General features: G+C 54.7%; 1 protein-coding gene across 4 annotated transcripts in view; it reads right to left on the bottom strand.

Moving 5' to 3' along the window:
- Nucleotides 1-19001, bottom strand: part of TMEM63C (transmembrane protein 63C) — a 32997-nt gene extending 13996 nt beyond the window's left edge. Inside the window, exon 1 of one of the 4 annotated variants that reach the window (XM_037395931.1) lies at nucleotides 18534-19001. The gene's annotated coding sequence lies outside the window, so the exon portion shown is untranslated. The other 3 variants (XM_037395933.1, XM_037395932.1, XM_037395934.1) reach the window with 3 other exon arrangements.
- Nucleotides 19002-19774: the final 773 nt, after the last annotated feature.

The raw sequence follows: 19774 nt of genomic DNA, 5'->3' as shown, positions 1-19774 counted from the left end.
TAGTATCTCTTCCAAAAAGGTCCCAAGTTAGGATGTCTAGTACTTCTTAGGTAGATAAATCCAGAGGGCTGGAGACCCTGCTTAGGGGAAGACTAAGGTTACTGGGGGTGGGGGGGGGAACAGACAGACAAAACAGCATCGTCTTTGGAGGCCTTGAGCAACCAAATATAATTTTGAAGTTGGCTGGGTCCTGAGCAAGGGCTTTTATCAGATGACCTCCCTCCAAGGGGGGCCGTCCAGCCGCAGTTATTCTACATCCCTATTCACAGGGACTTGTGCTCCTGACCAGAACATCACCTGGCCTGTCTGAAGTTTGTAAGGAGTTACATGGGTGCCTTGCCCTGCAGACATGCTGACCACGATATACAAAGGCCACGTGAAACCTCAGCATGCTTATTAACATGGACTCCTGTATTCAAGCCTTGGGGCATTTATTCCTCTCCCTCCTTTTTATCTATATTCCAGCCACAAACGGGACCCTGCTGCAGCCCCTGCAGTCACCCAGTGACAGCTGATCCCTGCTGCAGGACGCTCACAGCCCACACGGACAGGGCAGAGGAAGAGGAGCAGAAGCCACGGTCTGATTAAGCAGTGGAGGAGGACGCAAAGACAGCCAGCACCTCCAGCGACCTGGAGATGCAGTGTTTATGGCAGGTTTTCCCATCAAGACCAAACAGGATCAACTCTTCTTCAACACCAAAGGAAACCTGATTGAGAGGTCCCTGGGGAGAACAGAGAGAGCACGCACAAAATGCCTTGGCTTAGAAAGGGGCTCTTCCTGAGCTCTGCAGAGATTTCCTTTTGTTGGGAAACATTTACTTCTGCTGTGTCAGTGTGACAGATGGGAGCCTACAGCAGCACGTGGTTTTATGTGCACTGCTGTAGCCTCAGCCTCTCTCCCTCAGACCATGCAGCTTCTTGCTTGAGATTAGTCCTGCCCAAAAGCTCCTGGGGAGCCCAGACGACACCCCCACCCACGACTGGGCAGAGCAGGTAGGACAGGGATGCCGCGGCAGGAGCTCACACAGGTTACACGCCTGAGACGCTGACTCTCTCCGACCTCCTTGTCCAGAGAAAGGAAAGACTGAGGAAAAGGAAGGTTTTCAAACACAGAGTTGACAAAAGAAAAGAAAAAAAAGAAAAAGAAATAAAAAGGGCTCAGGTAGCCTGACAAATGCAATCACATGGACACCGGGGATTCCCAAGAGATTCTCAACCCAAGTTCTCAAGGGGGTTGAAGAACTAAAGAACCACTCTTGGTGCCTGCAGCTTCCAAATTAAACACAGAGAGATGGTGACTTGCTATTTTCTTCATTTATGAAGCATAAATTCCAGCCCAAAGACAAATCTCCACTGAAAGCCAAAGAGTGGCTGGGATGCTTGGACTAAGGCTACGAGCCCAGCAAAGCCTGAGGCTCACCTGAATCCAGACTTAGGCTGGTGCCTGGCTACCGGCATAGATGCTTTGAAGGAATGTCAGAAGTTGCTGAGCTACAGGCATCAAGATTCCCAGGAAACGCAGACCCATGGCAGTCCCTCTTACTGTGCCTATGGTGTGGTGTCACCTGGAGGGGTATGGGCTTCAGTGTCTGGTCTGCTACAGACCTGCACACATTGCCTACAGCGTCTTCCATTCTCCTTGGAGGTCTCTAGCCACAGTCGTATTGATCTGGCTAGTCCACAGCATCTCCAGACAGAAACATCATCGCCCAAGCTGTGACAGCTGACCATTGGCGTGACTCCCAAAAGAATTGCCAGGTCACCTGAGATATGCTGATACTGCTCCAAAGGGTATCCCGGTAGACTTGGGGCTGAAGTACCATCCCTGCAGCCAGGTGTGAAGTGAGGGATGGGCTGGCCAAAATCTCCCTGTAGTGCCCTCAGTCATGGCCCGCCTCCCAGCCAGGGTTGGGAATCCTGTCCTTCGACGCCCGGCATGGCCTCATTGGGACAACAACCCCTGAAAGGGGAACTCCAGCAAGGGGAGACCCATGAGAAATGAGTGGGCTACTCTGGCAAGCAGCAGCTGTTTGCCCTGGCCAGCCTGCCTCCTGCTTGCTGTCAGGCAGCTATGAAACCACCTGGACCACTGGGACCTCTGGCTGGGGTCAGCCCTTTCCTATAGAGATGCTCTCAATCTGTTCTCCCCATGTGCACGGCTCCCTCCCTCCTCTCCTCCTGCAAGCAGCAGAGCCATCGCCATCTGGCATTTTCAGCTGCTAAATAATTCACCGCCTTTTTGTTAACAAGGAGAGTGTGCCTCTGACCAAGGGAGCTGTTGGACCTTCAGTAAATTAACAAGCAGACTCTTAGCAACCTCTGAGTCCCTTCTCCACCACTCCACTGCCCAGCAATAAGATCCTGCAGCTTGTTTCTAGGCACTGTCTTCACACTCGTAGGAGGAACATCCTGCCAGAGGATGGCTGAGTGATGGGGGTTTTCACAGGGATCAGCACAGGTTGTTTTTCCCTATCAAGTCCTTGCTGCTGTGCCCTTCTCCCAGTAGCAGATATTTTGCCCCCAGTGGGTGGCCAAAATCAATGGGATAGCTCCTGGAGATGATGCTAGCATCTCCTGCTCCAAGCTGTCTGGCCCACAAGCCTCCCAAATGCCACCCAGCCCAACTGGTTCCTGTCTCTCCACCCAGCATTGCTGTTTCATTGCCAGAGTCTTACTGCACAGAGAAAATCCAGGAACAGAACACACATGAAGCCACTGGTCCAGCTTTGTACCCTCTCTTGGGCACCTCCATCTCCATTGCCCCAAGGAATCATCACATCATGCTCAGGCCAGTAATGAAGCCCTTGCAGCGTATCACAGATCCTCTGAAGCTGATCCCATGCTTGTTCTTCTGCCTTTTCCCTGCTCCTCTCACACGCAGACACCCCCAGAAACCCACCTCCAAATACCCAGACCAGTCCTTTTCTAGATGGTTTATTCCAGATAATCTCACCTTTTATGGTGCTGCTCCTAGAAAAGCTCATGTGAATTATATAGCTGCAGCGTTACCATTAAAATAACCACTGGAAACAACCAGCTAAAAGTCAATCTTGTAAATGTTCTAGGAACAGCACATGAAGCAGAAACCTCGAGAGAAGACTTCTGCTCAAGCACACCAGGAGTGAACTCAGACCTGTAGGACATGTTCAACCTCCCTCCAACTGGAGGAGATACCTAACTTGGTATACGGAGTGAGAGATCACATGGACACCCTAGGTGAGACTTAAAGTCACTGTTAAAACACCTAAGCTACATTTTCACACGAGATGTGTGAGATTATTGCAATAATGCTGAAGTCTCTGGTGGCAGCACTCTGTGATCGTACCTTAAAGGTCCAAACAAACCCCACAGCAACACCAGACCAACTCCTGTTCCCAGCTACGCCCCCGTCATTGTGCTTCTCCTGATCTTTAAGGGCCAGAGAAGGAAATACTGTTGTGAATAACAGAGCTGGGTGGGTACCTTCACCTCCAGAAGTTGCTGGGAGAGCTTCCCACTAGCTGTGTATGAGGCAGTGCCTCCAGATGCCAACCACAGATGGGCATCCTTTGGAGCAGCTGCTGTCCTAGAGGAGTGACAGCAACAGGCACGTCGAGAAACACAGGACAGGGTTGCAGCTGGGGAAATGAAGCAATAACACAGAGGCAGAAATCGCAACATAGGGTCTACCCAGTCTAGGACTTACTTAGAGGAAAGATGCTAAAAATGGGCCAGAAAACATGTAGAGCAGTAGAGAAAGGCAATCCTTCTTTCTCCTCTTCGCGATGGCTGTGAACGGACAGTGAGTGTATGAGATTTACCATTGAAAGTGATTTGCTGAATAATTTCTATGAAGCATTTCCAGAGTGTAGGGTTTGCCTTGAATATTCGGTGCCCTGTTTATTTTGTTGATACGCCGGCATATGCTTCTCCTCTCCAGTTGGGTGGGCACTAATCCAGAGAATCAGCTTTCCAATTAAAAATAAGGCATGCCTTTTATGCGAATGCAATTTTTCAGAATTTGTCTTTCCCTTGAAGCACCCCTGCCAGCAAACTCATTTGCTAGGGGATTCACAGACAGCTGGAGTAGCAAAACACCAAAACAAAGTCTTGGGAGCACTCAGATGACTAAGCCAGGCTTCTCAGCATGCCTGCGCTCAGCCAGCCTCAGCATCCTGCTCCGGCAGGGAGGGCATTACTCATTTCAGCTGGCAGGTGGGCAGCTGGGGCACAGGGCTGGTGGTGGAGCTGTCTGTGGCCACACAAAGCCAGCAGAAAAGCCAGGCTAAGGAGCCTGCCCGTGTCTCCTAGAAAGCAAGCATCCCCGCTACTTGACTGCCTCTGCATCCTTCCTCCTTCACGAGGAGATGCAGCCAGGCTGCGAGAGGGGAAAGTGAGGACCACCGTAATGGGAAGAGGAGGTTCATGCCCTGACGTGCCCAGACTGGGTAGGGAGACAAACCTCCAGCATCCCGCCTTGCAGGACTGCAGTGACTGACCTTGTGGGACTGCAGTGATGGGGAGGTCAGGAAATCTGAGCCACTGCCACTGACTCAGCATGGCTAACAAACAACCTCAGGCTGGGAAAACGCTCATCAACACCCTGTGTTGAGTTCAACGCACACACCAGCAGAGGCAGTTTTGGCACCAACGGGCATGGTGACCTCTCCATCCCTGTAGCTCGGTGCTCAGGAGAACAGACACGCCACAGGTCACATCCAGCCCCAAGGGGGACAAGCACAGAAGGGATGGGACCACAGACATGGCCCTCCAAAACCCTGCAGGGGTCCAAAGCAATCCTCTCTGGCTTTCTCTCTGCCCTTCCCTCTTAGTCATGACCTCCAGGTTCAAGAAGCAAAGGGAGGGTCAGGCTGCTTGTGGCCTGTGGAGTGAGCAGGCGTGGGGCAGCAGCATCCCTGGGCAGGGCTCTTTGCACCACCTTCAGCATCTTCAGGGCAGGCGCCTGACTGCACAGCAGTGCCTACCTCCCCGGGGCTGAGACCCAAAGACCCACTTAGAGTGGAACCAGGCCCCAGGAACACCGCAGAGCCAAGGCACTGGATGCGGAGACACAGGTAGCATAAACACAGACACTGGTGTGAACGCTGTGCCCACACCCCGCTAAGGCCACGGCACAGACAACCCTCCACAGAAGTCCCCATCCCATCACCAATAGGACCACAGCTGCCTCACACAGGGGACACACCAGCCTGTCCCATCAGCCTGCTGGAAACCAGAAGCATCTTCCAAACAAGGAGAACCACACCATATGCAGCAACCTGGCTTCCTCACCAGTAAGCTCTAGCAATGCTCTCCCACCAAGGGGTATGAGTACCCACCAGGCTCCCTAGCAGCTGGAGTGGGGGACAGCGGGCCCATGAGCCCACCCAGGCTCTGGGGATGCAAACCCCATGGCAATCCCCTTCCCATCGGTGGTGAGCCCGCCTTTGGCACTGCTGCTCCAGTTCCCAGTGTTTTGTGTGTCCCCCCAGCCCTCTGGGAGCTCTCTGCAGAAAGGGACAGCAAAGGCCCAGGAATTCACCACAAGGGACCACATGGGCAGCAGGATGAGGGCAAAGGCATCTGCTCCTGGGACAGAAAACACGCATCCTCCCTGCTTTCCTCTCCTCACCCACCACTCCCAACCTGCCCTGCCAACAGGACCAGCTAAACAACGTAATCCAGTAATCCACGTTTCGGGGAGCCAAGCAGGTTTTTCTGCTCTCAGGAGCAGCGGGTTGCCACCACCTTTGGGAAACCCTGCACAGGGTCACTCTGCCCCAGGGCTTACCTGAAACCAATACGGCATTTGAGAGCAAAACCCTGCCATGTCCCCTTGGGGTGGCTGCTGCGTTGCCCCCAGCTCCCTGCCCTCCCCTTCTCCCCTGGCACTGCCGTGCGGACCCAGGGTGGCCATATTTTGGCACTGGGACGGACTAAACTCCAAATATGAGGGTTTTGAATGAGAAAGCATCCCAACACCTGGCCTCCAGCAAGGCTCTCTGCAGACAATGTTTGTGGCCTTCCTCTGCGGTACAGCAGCCATCTGTATAAGCCCCTTCACCCAGAGGGGTGCTGTGAACCAAGCAGGGCAGCACCAACTCGCTGTATCACTCCTTGGAGCGAGAATAAAGCCAAACCTCAGGCAACCAAGAGCAAATGGTGCTTATGGTGAGATCTACAGCTGGGGAGGTGTGCTTGGGACGGCGCGTGGGAGACACCATACACAGAGCAGCTCTTCTCCAGCACCTCCTCCATGCACATGCAGGCCAGTGGCTGCTGGAGCCAGCGCATGGTAATTGGGAAGGAAGAACCGGAGCAGGGTTTATTTGTTCCAACCCCAGCCCTTTTTGCCACCAGCTCCAACTTCTGTTTGGTTTATATTTCAATCTCCTGCTGTGCACACAGTGTGCTTAGCCCCTCACACCCTTGGCGTGCATAGCATCAAGCAAACAGAAGCTAATTGGGCTGCAGTCTCCGCAGGGCAGGGGCACATCACTCGTTCTGCGTGGTGCACCCTTGTCCCCTGGTAACACTTAAATCAACACCCCTCGGCACAAAGGGTTACCCGTGCCAGGCTCAGCACACGCACAGGGCAGGGAGCCACTGGGCTACTGGTGGGCGATAGCTGGGAGCAGGGAGCCAGGAAAGGGGCCTTATAATAAAGGTGGGGACAGATATTTTAACAGGGCCTGTAGTGACAGGACAAGGGGTACCAGTTTTAAACCGAAAGAGGGTGGATTCAGACTAGATATGAGACACAAAAATTTTACGATGAGGGTGGTGAAAGACTGGCACAGAATGCCCAGAGAGGTGGCAGATGCCCCATCACTGGCAACATTCAAGGTCAGGCTGGACGGGGCTCTGAGCAGCCAGATCTTGTTGAAGATGTCCCTGCTCATGGCAGGTGGGCTGGACTAGCTGACCTTTAAAGGTCCCTTCCAACCCAAACTGTTCTGTGATTCTATGAAAAAGCTGGGGCTGACTGTGAGGGACAGAGACCCAGGTTCCTCACAAGTGGGAAAGGGGTAGGGAGCCATCCCAGGGCTTCCAGTTAACATGCATGTGCATTCAGGAAAACAGGAAAGAACCCCCCTGGTACCACTAGGTCCCTGATCCAAGCTGGGATGCTGAATGCTGTTCACAGTCCCCAGAGCAACCCCTGTGCTTGCAATTAGTTACTGATGCTATGCATAGAGCAGGACAACTCCCAGCCCCCGCTGCCTGCATGACTGAGGGCCACCCCAGCAGCTGGCCCTAGGGAAGTGCTCGAGCTTCCCGCAGAGGGTACCCCTGGTTGCTTACCACCTGCCAGCTCCGAGGCCAGGGCATGCTGTGCCCACACACAGCCAGTCTGGCAGCAGAAGCCCCCATTTGGCATTGAAGGCCAAGGCAGGCATCTTTCAGGGAGGCTGCAGCAGCGGTGGGACATCAGGTAGATTGCCTCTTCCTCCATCCAGGTAACTGTGCTCAAACAGAGGAGGATTTTAAGGCCTGTGTGAAGCGAAAGCGCCACCTCCGCTGGGAAAAACATTCCCTCGTGGAAACCTGTATGGAAACCAGGAGCCACAGTCGGGAGCTAGTCCAGAGCTGTCACTGTGGGTCACGGGCATCTTTCATGGTGCCACAAGGTGCCAGAAGCACGGTGGTACCTGGAGATGGGGCGAAAGGTAGGATGGAGATCGGGGAAAAGGCAGCTCTTTCCTCCCCGAGTCCCTTCTGCTGTTTGCAGAGGAGGAAGCTGTGGGAGGTGGAGAGTGGGAAGTTTATCTGCTGCCTTTTATAAAGCCACCTGCTGCAGAGAGACTGACAGCCCCGAGGGCAGCCAGCACAGCTACAGCCCTCACCAGTGAGCTGAGGGAACATCACCCCAGGGCAGAGGGAAGATGACTGGCAAGGAGAGGACTTGGGCTGTGCATGAGGGGGACGCAGATGGGGAAGCCCAATACCACACTGCTTGGACCAGGCAGCTCCGGTGGCTTTGCATCCCGGTGTCCTGGCCCAGCTGGGATGGTGTGGCACACTTGGATATTGCAGGGACCTCACCACGGAGCTGGTGGAGAATGCAGGCACATTTCAAGTCCCCTGCATGGTTGCCCTCGGCTTCTGAACTCCTCCAGCCATCCTCCCAGCTGATGCCCACAAGCCTGCTGTGTGATGGGCGGCAAGCACAGGCGCGTGGCAGGCTAGCGGGGATATGGCACCCATGCTGCTGGGCACAGCTCCGCTCCAGCAGCTGCTGCCTGATAGGGACCTGGGGGCACCCTGGTGCTGAGCACCCTCATCCCACAGCCTCCCAGGGGCCAGTATAAGATGGGCAGCATCACACTTGTCCCATTGATCCCCTTCTCAGGCCACCCATGCACCCCCTTCCACACTGCTCTGGGGGAGCCCTTGGCACCTGGCTGCTGCCAGCCCCCCTGCTCTACGCTCCTCCCCAGCTTCAAGCAGCCGCAACATTCCCTGCAGCTGGTTCTGCTGGAGCAAAGAAACGCTCCTGCCCTGCCCAGTTCCCCTCTCTGCCAGCACAAAGCCTTCTTTCCTGAAAGCAGCGAGTTTCTACACTATATATATGTACACACCACACACACAAAACATGATTTTAGAGCATCTGCAGAGCTAGAACATTTCTACCACCTGTGCTGGGTGCCAGGAGCAGAGCAAGGTTTTGGCTGCAGCAGGAGCCACTGAGCACACCCCTCACCAATCCTGGCCCTGACCAGGCTTTTTTCCCACCTCTGCCCAGCTTCCAAGCAGCTTTGGGTAACACCAGACAACTGGAATGAATCACACTGCCCTGGGAGCGTGGGAGCTGGCAGCTCAGCCAAGGCTCCGGCACCGGCAGGTTGCACAAGCGGGGATGGCCCCAGCAGCCGCGGAGTTAGCCACATCCAGCCGTGCCAGGGGGGCTAGCGCTCAGCATACCTGTTTGAGTCAATAGTGCATCAAAGGGCAGGGGAAGCCTTTGATGGTGAGCACAGGGGACTGCAACCAGAGGACAAGGAGGAGAGAAGGTGCTCCCCAAGGCCTGGCTTGGCTACCTCCATCCCCTGGGGACCCACCAAATCACCACCTATCCCCACCCTGGGTGTGCAAGCCAATTTGAAAAGGAGGAGGGAAGTGACTGAACCTGTCTCATAGTCTCAACAGCAGATTGAGCTGCTTTTACCTGGGCTGTGGGCCAGCCACCTGCCCGCCACCCCCCCCCCCCCCAAATCCTGCCCCTGTGCAGGGCCAGCTCTGCGCTGCTTTTCATTGGGGCACCGGAGGGAGCATGCAGTCGGTCCCCCCCCAGGTTGCAGGGGTACACATCCAGCTGCCTCTGCAGTCCACGCAGCCTTCAGGGGAGATCAGAGGAAAGCTGCTCTGCTGCACTGGGAAGGGAGGCAGCTCTCCCAGGCGCATGTTTTGCTGCAGGCATGCAGCTCTGCAAAGCACCGATGGTTCCAGTCTCCTCCTGGCACGACAGGTGCTTGCGCACGCTGACAAGACAGCTCATCCCCATCTCTCCCATTGCCCCTGGGGAATTCCCCTTGCCCAGGACACCCAAGCACAGTCCCAGCCATGTGCCTGCTGCAGGGCAGAGCAGGCAGCCCATCACACCCAACAGCCTGCTCTCGTCTCCTCCATGGGGAGGACCTGGGGAATCAAACAGCCCTGTAGCATCAGAGATAAGAGGGAAATTATGGGGGCATTGAGATGGGCGCATCAATGCATCCCAAGCCAGAGAGAGTAGGGACAAGTTGCATGGCAAGGACTGGGGTTCAGGATCCCCCCTAACACACACATACCACAGGCAGGTGGCCCTGCACATGGGAGTGAGGAGGGCACAGACGGTCAGCACGCAGCCTCTGCTGTGCCAGTGCTACAGGCACCATGCCCACGGCCAGCGCAAGGGGCGTTGGGAGCGATAGATGTGACAGAGGAAAACACAAGAAATTGTTTCTTTCCCTTCAGGCAGAGAAAGAAGCGTCACATCTGGACATGTACAGCAGCCGGGCTGGGAAAGGGACAAGGCATTGGGAGGAGAGAAGCTGTGGGCTGGGAGGCGCAGCATCACCCAGATGACGTGATGAGACAGATGGCAGATTTGGCAGCAGGGTGGTCACGGAGCGACCTGTAAGCTCTTCCTGCTGCAAGAGCAGGCGACACAACACTGCGTAGGGGCTGTCAGCCCAGCCTGGCAGGTTTGGGGCATGGGGTCATCTCCTTTCAAACATGCCATGTTCAACAGCCAGCATCAAAGATGCTCCGTGGGCAAGTCAGCCTTGGAAAAAGGCTATGTGGGATGAGGGGGAAAATGGGAAAAAAGATCAGAATGGCAAGTTTTAGGGGCAGAGTGTCCCTGGTTTCTCTACACAAGTCCACCTTGCCTGCATACAGGGCCATGCAGCCAGGTTGGCGCTCAAGGAAGGGCTGGCAGCCCCTGCACCACTCTGCCCACCCTGCCAGCAGCACAGGGTCCCCAAGCAGCCACCCCCTGCCCTCCACAGCATCACTGCTCATGTGGAAGAGAAAAGGAAAGGAATTTAAACATATGGTGCTGCAGCAAACAGTTGCACAAGGAGCCTCCCCAAGCCCGTGTCCCCTGGTCCTTCCAGGGCGCTTTGGGCATCACAGCACCAGCAATACAGCCGGCCAAAGAGATCTGGGGGCCCAGGCAGGGAGCAGTATCCCAGCAACAGCCACTGCAAGCCTCTCCACAGCCCTGCCACAATTAGCAGGAATCAGACAGGCTCCGTGCCCATTTTAGGAGAGATGCTCAGGGATGCAGTATTGATATGGAGGGGTTTTCACCGTGGCTAGATGTCCTGGCCCAGCCCCAGCCCAGACTCCAGCTTTCCGCCTGGTTTTGGATATGCTGTCCTGCCTGCCTGCATCCTCTCCCAGCACAGCCCAGATCTACAACCACGAATGCTGCTCTTGCCTCGCTGGCCTGGTCCCAGTGAGCACCCTGTGATCCTGTACTCAGCCTCTGCAGTACCAGCAAGGCATTTACTGCATGAGGAGGGTCTCCACCTCCTCACCCGCTGTGTGCTTAATGTAAGGGGAAGCTTGGCACATGCTGTGCTGCATAGCTGCCATCCTTGCTCTGAGAAGCATCTCCCCACTTGGAAACACATGGAGCCTCCAGGCAGCTTAAGAAAACCCAAGGTGAGAGTGCACGAGACCTCAGCACAGCCGGCACTTCGCAGCCCAGCTCCCTGGGGCAACCAGCACTTCCAATAAAGCACGGGCACATCCCACACTGAAACACCCCGCTGCTTCATCAGTGCCAGTACCACTCCTGCACTTAGAGACAAAAAGCTGCGCAACCACAGATGCCGCGGAGGCTCCGGCTCATCCTGACATCCCTGTGCTGACCACAGCCCTGGGAGAGTGAGCAGAGCTCTGCACAGGCAGCCAAATCCTCCTCCAGCATGGCAGGGATCAATATTTAAGTGATGCTGAATCCTGTAATGTTGCCTCTCTCCTAGGGACAGGACCACCTGCAGTAAACACCAGTCCTGTCCAGATGCTTTCCACGCTTCTCTTGGCAGCACAGCTCTATCACGAGGCACATGGATGTCATGCTGAAGGGAGGGGACCAAAAAAGAACCAAAAGTCAGGTGTGAGGAGCCACCTGAAGGCACTGGGAAGGCTATTCCTAATGCTCACCACAGCATGGACAGACCCTGAGCTGCAGGACCAGCCTAAAGCCAAAAGCGGGCTCCAGCAATGCCGCTGGTGCAGAGCGCCATGCTGGCCACGCAGGTGGGCATGGCTGCAAAACCCAGCTACCCAAATTACCTCTGTTCAGTGAGGAAGCAAGATACCATCCTGCTGGCACAAATGCTTTCCCACTTCCCACCTCTTTCTTGACCAAGGCAAGCTCCAGGGAACAGACAGCTTTGCCCAGCATGTTCAGGAAGCAGGCAGGCAGCCTGCAGCACCGAAAGCAGGATCGGACCCAAAGCTCAGCAGGTCCCATCACACGCCTGCACACCCCTTCTCCCACCCCAGGGGATGGGGAGGGGGCAGTGCTGGCATGGTGGGCTCCCACGGGCAGCTGGGGAGGTGGAGGGACACCCCTGAGCACCACTCCCAGCTGGGACATTAAAGGCTACAGACATGCAGAAACTTATTTTGCCCTCTGGATATTTTCCACAAAAAATCCCAAGCCCAAAGATATGCAGAGTGAAATCCCTTCTCTGCTGAAACCAACTGCAACATGCCTTTCACGAGGGCCAGAAATTCACCTCCTTGTTACAGAGGGGAAAGAAACCCCTGAAGTTTGGCTCTGTGCGGGGGCTGTCCAGATCAACAGCCAGCCCCTCAGACACAGCTGCTGTGATGGAGGAATCCTGAAACCTAACGATTACCCCAGAACACAAACACATGTAAAGCTGCAGTTGTGACTGTGCACGTATGTACTCAAGGGCATGGTCACAGTCTGTAAGTCCAATTACTAAAGTTTTGCCTAGCTAGGTTTACCGGGGACTGAATCTGCAGGAACATCCACCCTGACTTTCCTGCAATGGCTGAACTAACCCAAATGTCTTTAAAATGCACCGTTCTCAGGAGGTGGCCCAGCCACTGCAGCTGTTATCAGCAGTATTTTCTTTGTTGGGTTTGGGGCTTTTTTTTTGTTCTGAACAAGGAAGAATTTGATGAAATTTCACAGAAGAAAACACAAGAAATTAAAAGCTTAGATGAAAGAAAATTAAACTTGATGAAAACCTCCCAACAGAAAAATCCAATGAAACTCCCTGATGAGAAGATTAGCGGCAGCGTAATATGAAAGGAAAAGGCAATGAAGAGGACTTGGAACCCGAACAAATAAAAGAATTATGACTTTTGGAAACATATATCTGACTTAAAAGTAATCAGATTTTGTCTGAACTGAAAACTTTTTAAATTAAAAGACAGCCAATTTAAAACTGGAAGTTCTAATAACATACATGCTAAGACCTCAGATCACTCCCATCAGTGAAAAATAAGTCAGCAGAAGTTCATGCAGGATGTCCTTGCTGCCAGATCTGCTCAGCGCCTGAGTACTCGGAGCTAAAGCTTGATGAACTGCAAAAGTGACTCTGACAGCAGCAACCTTTTTTCTGACAGCAGAAAACAGAGGGGGGGGAAAAGTTTCAATTAATGTAGTACACTGATTAGTTTAGTCAAAGTTCAGACTGTTACTGCAGGTTAACACAGGAAAGCCTGGTTCCCTTTCCAAGGCCAATGAAGATGAAGTGTGAAAGGATGATCTCTACTAGTTCTGAATTCTTAAAAGCCAGAAATTATCAGGTTATATGACTGTTTATGTTTTACATGTCCTATAATAAAATTATGTTCCTGTAGTAAGTATTATAGTAATACAATATAGTATAGTAATAGAGCATTGTTAAATTCATTAAATATACAAATAATGCTTTCATAAACGTATCTGTTTTTCTTTTACGGACTCATACATTTTAAGCAGTTTTATTTAACCAACTAGAAAACATTTTTTAAATGCTTGCTTTCTGCATTTTGAATAGGATTTCATTTTCCACTGAAATACGGCAGCATCAAACTTGTAATAAATAATGAAGAGATAACTAATAAAGACATGTGTCACCACTTTCTAATGCAAGAAATCAGGACCTTAAGAATCTAATTAACCACGTGTTACACCCTAAACCCACTCAAGCATAGTGCAGCCTCCTGCTCAGCCCTAAGCACCACAACACACTCATCACTGAGAATCAACTTGTCCTTAAGAAAAGGGAAGAAGCGTACAAACACAGCAAGATGAAAACTAGGTACTTCGGTTGTGGCTTTCTGATCATTAATTTAAATCGTGACTTTAATCCATCCATCCTACTCAGCAACAGGTCAAGAGCCAAAAAAGGCGCAGATCAAACTTACTCTGAGGTCTATGAAGTTTAGGTTGGTTTTCTGTCGGTTTTGCCATTACACTTTCCTCCCACATAGTTCTACCGTCTGTGGCCTCTCCTGGGAAAAGCAGCCCAGAAACACCAGGAACAGTGCACGTCCCCAGCCTGGAGCCTGCAAGCCCTGGAAGTCTCTTACTGGTGTAGACACCTCCAAGATCACTGCCTGCAGGCTCAGGAGAGCTAGGGAAACCTCCATACTCCTGGTCTTTTCTCTAACGCTGCCTTGGGGATTATCCCATGGTGACTGAATTTGTCAGAAGACAGGACAAATAATCCCAGAAGCATTGAGGCTGGAGGGAGATCATCGAGTCCAGCCTCCCTTCTCAGGGCAGGGGCAGCTCCAGGAGGTTGCTCAGGGCCATGTCCTGGCGGGTTTTGAGTATCTCCAAGGATGGAGACTCTGCTCCAAGCCAGAGCCACACTGAGAAGACCATCCCAACCAGCTGTTGCAAGCAGGTCCTCCAGCCAGGTCTCAAGCCCCAGGCTACTGGGGGCTGTCCCAGCACAGACTGGGATCCTAGCTGCACTGGTGCCCTGTGGCCCATGGGCAGCCACTTCCAAACCTCACGTGTCACCCGTCAGCTTGCCAGCTCTCACATGATGTCTCAGCACCTTAGCTTGTGCCATGTCCCTGCCATGCCGTGTCATCCTAGCAGGGATCATCTTGCTGCACAGCAAGGGGACTCCCCCAGCAGGGTCACCTTAGTTTGGCCAACGCAGTGTCCCCAGGCCTCGTCTCAGGGTACCACGGGCTCACTTTGGGCCACAGCTGGGACCTTCTCCCCAGCTATCCCTCCAAACCCAAGGTTTGCCCTAACTCTTCCACCTCTACCTTCTCTGAACATCGGTCTCCCCTAGCCCATCCAACACACCACATCCAGGGGCTCGTTGTCTCAGTCTCCATCACCTCCTGCCCCAGCTTCCTACCACCAGCTCCCAGCTGACAATAAGTGCTCCCTGGTGAAGCAGGGCCAGACCCCCTTTCCTCTCTCTGTTAGGAGGAATTCAAATTTAGATGCTGACATGTTTTTCCACCTCTCACAACCTGCCTTTTAGCACTGGAGACACAGTGAAGCTTTGGCTCATTCAGATCCTGCCTTCCTCTCGGCTCACCCACAAGTTGCAGATGACAAGACTACACAAGATGGTGGTGCTGAGGGTAGGGGAATTGGGTCACCCAAAGCTTTCGCATGCTCCCACTGAACAGGAGCACTGAGCCTCTCTGCTGTGGTACTCCATTTTAAACACAACTTTATTGGAGATCAAAGCAGCCCCTCCTTGGTCAAACCAGTACCCACAGCTTCTCACGGCGACTCTGCTGGGAACTGCAGAACTGATCCCCGTGTTGAAATGTTTCCATACCATGGCGCTCATGCTCCCCAGAGACTGGGCAACATTACAGTCATTTCAATTAGGAAGGCAATTTCTCAGCCAAAGAGGTTTTCTCTGCAGCCCTTAGCATGGCTGCAGCTCTTACTCCAACACAGCCATCCACTAAGAGAGGGCTGTACCAGGACAGGCAGGGCAGCGCTGGGGTAAGCACCAAGATGAGTCATAAAAAGCAAACGTGGTGAGGAGGTGTGAGATCAAGTGACGGCTGAACCACCAGAGAGGTGAGGGTGATGCAGGGACCAGGGCAGCAGGCTGGGAGAGGGGACCCCATGCCCCCCCTCCAGGCTCCTTCAGCCCACCTCCTCCTGCCTCTGCAAAGAGGTCCTGTGGGACCTGCTGTGCCCAGTCTCACCCATTAACCAGCAACAATAGCAGCCTGGAGGGTGGGAAGGGCTGTCCATGGCTGCCTGGCCAGGGCTCTCCCACTGTTGCTGTAATAGTGTGAACAAACTGCTGCCATTGTCCTCACCCAGTAACAAGGTGTGATCGCAGCCTAATTACCAGTCCCAGCTGCATTTAAAGCAATAACTTCAAACCAGCTTTTAAAAGAGGTTTAGGCATCTTAAAGTGCAGGTAGGTGCCAAGGGGGATCCTCAAAAACTCTAAGACCTGTTGTTGCTAAGGATCTGATAGCTGGTTAGGGACTGAATGTAATCAAGCCAAAGCTTCATTTGGAAGGAAATTGGGACTGGAGCCACTTCAGAAATAATCTCAAAGGAAATCTGGTTTTGCTCTGAGCGCAGTGCATCAGCAACGCAATGTTTTCTTCAAACTTAGGGCTAAGTACATGAAATATATTTACAGCAATTAAAGTAGGTAAGAAGAGCTGTTCCACCAAAGGCAGAAGTGACAACAGTAGAAGGCTTTGGTGTTTGTAGGACTCACAGAGTCAGCATTTGCACAGCACACTGACGTTCGCCTAAAAGTTTAAGTGACTGATTAGTTTAATATCAATTGAATTCACTTGTGGGTGTTGGAAACATTTCTCCCTCTCCTTGCTGCTTGGGGAAAGCTCCTGCAGTCTGTTAAGACGGAGGTATTTCCTGCAAGGAATATTTTAAGGCAGTGACAGAAGCTGTGCTGAAATCTGCCTTCCTTTCCCTTGGGCCAGAAGTCACTGCATGGAAGGAGGATGGTATGTACTGGAGAGGGCCTGTGCGTACCCCTGGCCAGTGCCCCCAGCAAGCATCGCTATTTCTTCCCCGCTTGCAGGACCACCCTACGCTTACCGATGTCAGCAACCACCAAACCAGGGATAAGCTAGTTAACCTCAGGAAAAGCTTTGAAGAGGACAGCAGCTACAGAGCCATGCAAGCGTTATCATAAGAAAAAAAGAGAAAAAAAAAAGCTGAAAGGCATTCAGATGGAGTTTCGGGAAAGGGAAGCCAGTATGCTGTCAGGGGAAGAAGGCAGAGGTTTAAGCTTACAGGAAAGCCGGAAAAGCCCATATGTGCTATGGAGTCAGAGGCTGCAGGGGTGCCAGTGGCCTCCCTGCTTTTATTACTTATTTGTTTGCCAATGGCTGTCTGCCAGGAACTTAAGACAAATCCTTCCTGAAAGAGCTGTTTCTGCTTCCCTCTCCATCTGCCGCCTAGCCCTGATCACCACTTTGCAGGGTAGCAAGGAAGGCAGCGAGGCCAAGGTTCAGGTCTGGTCTCGGGGCCAGTCTTTCTGCTTTCTGTCTTTTCCACACCTTCTCCCCTCTAAGCAAACACTGCAAACCACCTCAACAGCATCTTTGATTGCCAATGGCATGTTTTGCCTGCTCAGACAGGCAGCCTGACCCCTCACACAGCATCGTAAAACTCCAGCATGGGGTAAGGTGCCTTCTCATAGCTCATTTGCCCACTCAGCCTTCCCCTCACCTCCTGCTCCCCCCCAGCTCTCTGAAAGGGGAGAAAGCAGAGGCACATACACCAATCCTGGGGATGGTGGCTAAACAGTTAAAAGAGATGTTCACACAGAAATACCGTCCACCAGCCAGACAAAGGTCTCTCTCTCTTTCTCCAGGATAATAGCCATTCTGTTCAGGAGGTTCCTGAATTGCCAACCTACTGTGCAGCACCACGAGAGAGGATGGGGAAGCAAGCGAGGGAGAAGGCAGGGCTTTGATCCGTGGACAGATCTGGATGAAGTGGTAAACTGGGGAAGAGCAGCTCGGCCAGAGCGTTAGATCATCCTGGCCTGACAGCCCTCCCAGAGTCATCAGCCTCCCAGAGCTGGAGGGAGAAACGGGGAGCGGTTCCCCCTCCTCTCCCCTGCTAGCACCGTGTGTTTCCAGCACCTTCAGGTGTGGCTCCCACAAGGAGGGTTCTGTGGCCAGGATGACGCGGGGACCAAGCACAAGCCATGGCATGACACAGCGGTGGGATGACATTTTATCTCGCATCAGAGGACTGCGGCGCAGGCCAACACACGTGCGCTGGGAGAGGACACGGAGGGGCTGGGGCTCGCTCCCTACTCTGGCCGCTGACCCCTTCCAGCAGCCCAGGGAAGCCCCCCCACCCTGCCGGGCCGCAGCTGCCCATCACCCGGCTGGAGCCGAGCGTTAGTTAAAGCCACTTTGGTACTTGGTCCCGAAGGGGGGCAGGAAAACAGCACCTCATCGGAGCCAAGTGCCTAGAAACCTCCCACCCCAACGGGCCAGCCCCATCCTCACACCCCGCAGAGCCGCCCCGGGGCCGTGCCGGGCGCTGCCCCCGCAGTACCGGCACACCGGGGCGGGGGGGGGCACCACGCTGCCGTAGCATCCCCCCAGCGCAGCCCCAGAGCCAGGCCCACCCAGGAGGCGCAGCTAAACGGGGAAGGGGGGCCGGGATTAGCCCCACGCACGGCGCAGCTTCCCCCCCACACACACACCAGACACCCCACCGGCACAACGGGCCCCCCTGCCCCCCCCAGTCACCACCCGCTGCCCGCCAAGCCCCCCGCCCCGCCTCCGCGGCCCCAGCCCCGCACTGACCTGCTGGGGGGTCCCGGCCCCGCGCCCGCCGCCTCCCTCCGCCCCTCCCCGCGGGCTGCCCGGCACCGGCAGGGGAAGGGGCCGGGGCCGCCGCCCCCCGGCCCGCCCCGCTGCGGCGGCCGAGCCGCGGTCCCCGGGCTGCTCCCCCCGCCGCCTTACCGATGCTCGGCCGCCGGGGCCTGCGCTGCCGGCCGCCAGGCCGAAAAGCGGCAGGAGCTCCGGGCCCCGCGGTGGGAGGAGAGGTGGCGAGACGGGGGCGGGCAGCCCCCCGCCGCGCTGCCTACCGTGGGGGGCGGCGAGGCGGCGGCCCCAGCTGCCGGTGCGGGGAGCGGGCGGGAGCTGCCGGCGGCGCGGCGGGGCGCGGGTCTGCGCGGCTCAGGCTATTTCTGGGTCTGAGGCGCTGCCCGCCGCAGCCTCCCCGCGCTGCCGCTGCCGCAGCGCTCGGGCTCCGCGGGGCGGCCGCCGGGCGTGTGCCGCGGGGGGAGCGGGCCCGGGGCGGCCGGCCAGCGCGGCGGGGACAGGCGGGGGGCAGCCCCCCAGCACGGCGCGGGGGTGGGGGCGCCTGAGACCTCAGGAGCGTTGGCAAAACCTCTCCCGTTGATGCGGCATCGCGGGGGTCGATGAGAAACTTCCACGGGGTCCTCGTTGCGCAGAACAGCAGTGCCTTCCTGCGGGAGGGGGGGACACGCGGGGGACGGGGCCTGAGCCCCCGCGGTGCAAAGGGGCTCTGAGAACCTGGTTCTCCTTAAGTACACACACACCCCCCCCCGCTGCCCATCTCCCTAACCCGTGAGGATGCAGGCAGCCGCCAGCAGCGCACCCAGGGGTGAGGCCCGGGTCTCACCCATCCACAGGTGTTGCCAGCTGATGATCAGGGACACACCTGCAAGTGGCCCCGCGGGGAACAGCCGCCAGGATGTGTCCACAGGGAAGTCCCCCTGACATCCCAAGTGCTTCATTGCTACTGTCTCACATAGGGGGGCTGGGGTCCCACATCTGTGGCTTTGCTAAGTAAACAGTGTTGCTATGCAGCACCACCTGAGGCTCGTTTGGGCTCATTTTCAGGCTGAAGAAGCACAACCCCGTGGCTAAGCCCCTGCCGTTTGAAGGACCTTCCAGGCTGACAAGGATGCTTGTGGAAGTCACCAGGAGAAGCATCAGGGGAGCAAAACATGTAATGAGCTGCCAGCCAAGAACCCTCCTTCACACTGCAAATGGAAACTGGCTGGACAGCTCACAATGAGGAACTAGGGGGAAAAACCAGGTGTCCCCCATGGCATCTTTCCTTTTTTTTCCTTTTTGAGGTAGCACTCACTGATTTCTGCTCAGTTGAAGCAGGGTGCAGAGCACAGGCGGGCTACAATGCAATGCCTTTTGATAAAAATTTACAATAAATGAGACTTTTATCCCTGACTGGTGACTTCGAGGAGCTACTGTAGCCCAAACAACACATGCCTAAAACTTTAGGGAACAGCTGAACAAAAAAAGATTTCCAATTTTCTTCCACCACCACCACCTCCTTCAG

Source organism: Falco rusticolus, chromosome 7 (assembly GCF_015220075.1).
Source record: "Falco rusticolus isolate bFalRus1 chromosome 7, bFalRus1.pri, whole genome shotgun sequence".
Lineage (NCBI taxonomy): Eukaryota > Metazoa > Chordata > Aves > Falconiformes > Falconidae > Falco > Falco rusticolus.
Note: the sequence above shows the minus strand (reverse complement) of the source record. Positions and strands in the feature narration are given on the sequence as shown.